Source organism: Cibotium barometz, chromosome 14 (genome assembly GCF_041138505.1).
Source record: "Cibotium barometz isolate CiBa-2024 chromosome 14, ASM4113850v1, whole genome shotgun sequence".
Classification (NCBI taxonomy): Eukaryota; Viridiplantae; Streptophyta; class Polypodiopsida; order Cyatheales; family Cibotiaceae; genus Cibotium; species Cibotium barometz.
In genome coordinates, this window is record NC_141059.1 from 39,717,633 (window position 1) to 39,723,570 (window position 5,938).

Genomic DNA, 5,938 nt, shown 5'->3' on the forward strand with positions numbered 1-5,938 from the left:
GAATGTAAAGTTGGCACCCTTAGTTTAGATCGACCGGGGGGGAGGGAGTATATGTCCAAGGAATTTCATGCATACATGGCTGAAAAAGGCATAAGGCATCAATGTACAGTGCCATACACACCTTAACAAAATGGTGTGGCTGAGAGGAAAAACATGTCTCTCATGGAGATGGCACGATGTATGGTGAAAGCCTAAGATTTACTATATGGTTTTTGGTTAGAGGCAACTATGTGTGTAAACTATGTGTTGAACAAATGCCCTACCAAGGCCTTGCAATCTAAAACTCCTTATGAAGCTTGGCATGGCAAGAAGCCTTCTACAGCTCATTTGCATGTTTTTGGTTAGCTTGCTTATGCTCTTGTGCCTAAGCAACAACGCAGTAAGCTTGATGATAAGGTAGTTAAATGCATATTTGTGGGATACAGTTTAGAAAGCAAGGGATATAGACTCTACCATCCAGCCTCAAAGTGGATTTTGCTAAGTAGAGATATTGTTTTTGTCAAAAACTCAGTTTAGCCCATGCTTTCATGCAAAAAATAGCAGAATGTATGCTCACAAGACATGTTTGATTCGCTCCTACCTTTGTTTAATGGAGAGCGGCCATATGTAGAGCAATTGAATGCTCAGCCAAGTGCTGAAATTTAGCCTTTATAGGTGCAAAATTAGCCTGCAAATCAACCTTTTGATGAGGCAGTTATTGAGAATGTAGTGGATGAGGAGAGAGCAGCCAAAGAAGAATCTAGGTGTATGCCAAAATGGCTTGTGTAGACTTTAAGGGATAGCAAGTTGGCAGCTCTTTTACGCAGAATGTAATGAAAAGGAATCTATTTCCTTTGAGGAAGCATAGGATGATGATCATTGGATGCATGCTATGCAGGATGAGTATAACTCTATACTCATTTCAAGAATGACACCTGGTATTTGACAGATCTACCTCATGGAAAGAAGGCCATTGATACTAAGTGGGTTTACAAGTTAAAAGGCAAAGAAGATAGTAGCATTGATCGCTACAAGGCCAGACTTGTTAACAAAGGGGTATGACTACCATTAGGTGTCTCATTGCTTTGGTAGCACATCATGGGTGGAATGTACATCAGTTGGACATTAAGACTACATTCTTGAATGGTGATTTACATGAGGAGGTGTATGTATCATAGCCTCCTCGTTTTGTTATGAAAGGATAAGAGTCTAAAGTATGCATGTTGAAAAAGGCTCTTTATGGCCTTAAGCAGGTTCCTAGAGCATGGTATGAGAATATTTATGCATACTTGGTTGCAAATGATTTTTGCAACAACAGAGAGTACCCTCTATGTGAAGAGGATTAAGGACACAATTTTGGTCATCATTTTATACGTTGATGACATGTTGGTGTCCCATAGGACCCGATATAGATCAGATTTCAGCCTTTAAGACTGATTTGCAGTCATCGTTTGAGATATAAGATTTGGGACCCTTGCGTTACTATTTTGGGGATTCAGTTTATGCAATGCAATGATGGCATTGTTATGTTGCAGTCTAAATATATACAGAAGCTATTGAGGAGGTTTAGTCTTAAATACTGTAAACCTGTGGCTACACCTATGGAGATAGGTACTCAACTTAGTCTTCAAGATGCAGGAGACTCTTTTGATGCTAGTTTTTATCAGCAAGTTGTTGGATCCCTTCTTTATGTGTGCAACACGAGGCAAGATATACAATATGCGGTCTCATAGTTGAACAGATTTATGCATAGCCTAGGTACGAAGCATTAGCAAGCTGTTAAGCAGGTTTTTCACTATTTATAGGGCACACAATATTTTGGATTATATTATCCAAAGGGGGGTGAGTCACAGCTGCATGCTTTCAGTGATTCAGATTAGGCTAAATGTTATGACACACGAGTGTCCACTAGTGGGTTTTGCTTTCGCCTTGGTGATTCATGTATATTGTGGCTTATCAAGAAGCAACCTACAATGGCGACTTCCAACTATGAAGTTGAGTACAGGGTAGCTTTTACAACTACAGTTGAGTGTGTGTGGCTTAGACGTCTTATGGCTAATTTGGGTGTTGGACAACTGTTTAGCTCTACGATTTTCACTGACAGCCAGAGCGCATTAGCAGTTTGCGAGGAATCCAGTGTTTCATGCTCGCACTAAGCACATTGAGGTGCATTACCAATATATTAGGGAAAGACTCTCTGCAACAGAGATCAGCTTAGTCTATGTGCCTACACATGACAACATGGCATATTTATTCACGAAGGCTCTTCCTCGTGAAAAGTTCAAAGACTTTCGTAAAGCTTTAATCTTATTGTCTTTTCAGGATTGATCGGCCATACCCTATACATGTTCACATCATCACTCCAGGGGAGATTTGTAGCATTATATGATAGTGATATGTGAACACACTTAGGACTGCCAAGGCACTTTTTCCTGCACTAGGAGGTTTTTTCCCCCGTGCATATGTACACCCTCTTATCTACTCATGTTGGGCTGTGTACTTATCTTTTGTATCTGGCACACATTTGTTTATTCTAATCTAGTGAGTTTGTCTGCTCTCAAGCTTCTCTATCTTGTGTGTGTGTATTATGGCAACCCTAACCCTAATTCCAACATGTGTGTTATGACAGAGAAAGAAGTTCATGACTTGGGTTTAAAAGTGACACGAAAATCCATTTGTAGTGTTGAGATGGCCAACAGTTCTAAAGTCAAATGCCTGGGTGTGATTGAGACCATGGTGGAGATGAATGTATTGGGGCAGAAAGTAGCGATTGACATGCATATAATGTGAGCTGGGGTTGGGGCATATCTTATCATATTAGGAAGGCCTTGGCTCATTGCAAAATGAGATCCATACAAGATTGGTACAAAGGGTGTATAGACTTGTAGACTTGTTTGTTGATAGACCCAAGGGGGAAATGATAAGGTATGATTTGAAAACAGGTAAAATTTTGGAGATTGGAGAGAAGTTGGAGATAGAGAGGGAGGCTGATTCAACTTCTGCTGAGGCAGCTATGAAGAATATCCTACAGGTTCATTTGAGATAGATGGGGAGTAAAAATTGGACCAAAGTCTGTTAGAACTAGAGGTAGACATTTATGCTGTACAGATGACTAACCATCCAACAGAGTTAGCTTGTAATCAAATCGTGAAGCCAAATGTTCTAAAAGATGAGTTATTGTAGATGCTAGCAAAAGGATTTGACTAAAGAAGAGAAAGAGAAGTATGAAGAGCTATTGAACAAATACCCCAAATTCTGCATGCTGGCTGAGTTTGTTTACCCTCTGCAAAAAGCTAGTCTCAATAGGATCCATTCAAGTGGATCCAGGTTGAAGAGGATGCTTTTGATAGCCTTAAGGATAAGCTGTCTGCTGCTAACCCATTTCTAGGGTTAACAAGAGATACTACCATTATCTTATATTAAGGAGTCAAGGTAGATACACCAAAAGGTCATACATTCAAGATATGAAGCAATAACGTCCAAATCTACAACTTGGACGGGCGTCTGTAATGGTTTGACGAAATACTTATGGTGATTCCTGCTTCAAGAGCATGTGGAAGTAATCTAGGATGAAGTCTTAAGTGATGTACTTCATGGATATTATGAGAGTAGTCATTGTAATAGCATTAGGCCTCTTATGAGCCTAAAGTGCATGGCCATGTATATAAGTGAATTTCTCTCATAATACAAAAGGCACTCCCATTGTGTAATAGAGTCTTGCTCTTGCTAGTCCTCTTGCTAATCTCTCTCTCTAATGCATGCTAATGAGTGTGTGTGAGTGATGTGAGGTGAGATAAGGGACGAGTATACGTACTGCAACACGGTAGTGTGACAACGCTCATGGGAGGCACGGTGGAATTGCTTCTCAACGCGTTGTAGAGATTGGAGACCTCAAGGGTTACAAGCTCAGCCATTAGAAAGATCCTCACAATAGCTGCGGTACACTAGGTAATATCTTATTGGATGTGCCTTAAGGAGGGTTGGAGTGAGCCATTAACATTTTTGGCATCGCTGCCAGGGAGTCATCCCTTGGCTTTTTCCATGGTTTTCCATGAAAAAGATGTGGATTTTATGGAGATTTGTGTGTGATTTTGTGAGAAATAGCTCGCTTTTTTGTTTTGTAAAGAATGCTTTTAGCTTAATTTGTTGTTTTTATTGTTTGATAATGTGGTTTTTAATGTTCCTAGGACTTGCACATAAAGTGTATTAGGCTTAGTTTGCATCCATTGCATCAAACAATGCAATAGAATATAATTTTTAGTGGTTTTTAGCGAGTCTCTTTAGAGTTAAACATAGAACTAGAATCATGAATTTTTGCTTAAATTATGTGTGTTTTATTTGATTTTTATGCATTAGTGTTATCAAGCATTAGGAGTAGCTTAATCATTTAAAAATTTTCTCAAAACCATAAGAAAACCCTTGAAGATAGATTAATTTCTCGTAATTGATTGGTTTTGTCATTCAGAGTAATTAATCCAATTCAAGAGAGGCAAAACATTTAGAAAATGTATTTTTTGTGGTCTAATTTGATCATGTAAAAAGTCAAAATTAATGTTTTTGAGTGTTTTGAGAGCATCTAGATGCATCAAAACATCTAACTACATCAATTTCTTCATCAATTGGATGAATTTTCTTCTTTTTTGTTTATGAAGGGTGTAAGGGGGTGTCATATAAAAAGGTTGACTTTTTTATTTCCACTTACCTTTTTGGGAAAACACCCATATCTCACCATTTTAAAATTTAAAAAATATCCCCCCCAAACAAGGGAATTCGAATTTCCCTCTAGACTCCAAAAATAAAAAATAAAAATTTTTTGCGTGAGACACGTGTCTCATGTTGTGAACCATTTCTGCACCTTCACGCCTTAAGGTCACACTTCCTAGGGGTCCACGCCAAAAAAAAAAACTACGTGAGACATGTGTCTCATGCCATGAATCATTTTTGCACTTTCACGTCTTAAGGTCTCACACCCTAGGGGTCGGGTCAAAAAAAATAAAATAAAATCTACGTGAGACATGTCCTACGCCGTGAACCATTTCTGCATCTTCACACCTTAAGGTCTCACGTCCTAGGGGTCCGTGCTCAGAAAAAATAATAATCCACGTGAGACACGTGTCTCACGCCGTGAACCATTTTTGCACCTTCATGCCTTAAGGTCTTACATCCTAGGGGTTTGAACTCATGCCGTCAAACAGTCCGTGCGAAAAAAATAAAAAATAAAATCGTGTGAGCCAAGTGTTTCACGGTTCACTCCTTAAGGGTCTCACGAATTAAGCATCTCACGAATTAAGGCCTCACATAGTAAAAATAAAAATAAATAAATAAATAAAAATCAAATTTGATAAAATCCATAAAGTTCGCTTTACACTGTGAACTGCACCCTGCTAGTTCATGTCATGAAAGGGGGGCCGTGAACTCTAGAAAACAGCCCTTTTTGGAGGCATATAGCTCCTAAACCGTGAATCCGATGAAGGCACTTTAGTGCTCATCGAAAAGCCGACATCGAGATCTTCGAAATTGGTCTTGACTGTCCGAGGGCAAAATCCATCATTTTGGCTTCCGACTAGCAGTCTTAAAATTCAACCCGGAAATCGAGGTAAAAAACGATCCTTAAAGCACTAAAAATCGCCCAAAACAGCACAAAAATTATTGTGGACCGTATTCGGGCTACTTTGTGAGGGTCTAAATGATAAAATCACGAAAGACACAGAGACAAAGTTGTACTACTCCAAAAATACTACAACTCTCTCATACAAAGTTTTACCAAATTCCTTTTGAAACACCTTCAAAACGAGCTGCAAAATAGGAAAAAAAAATCATAAATTTTTTTTTTCTTGAGACAATGATGGAAAATAGGTTTTAGGACATCCTCGTCCATCTGGGAAGCTACTAACATGTACCTTTTCTGCCAAAAAAATATCTCTAAGAGATCGTTCACGTGCGTGTAATAAATTACCTA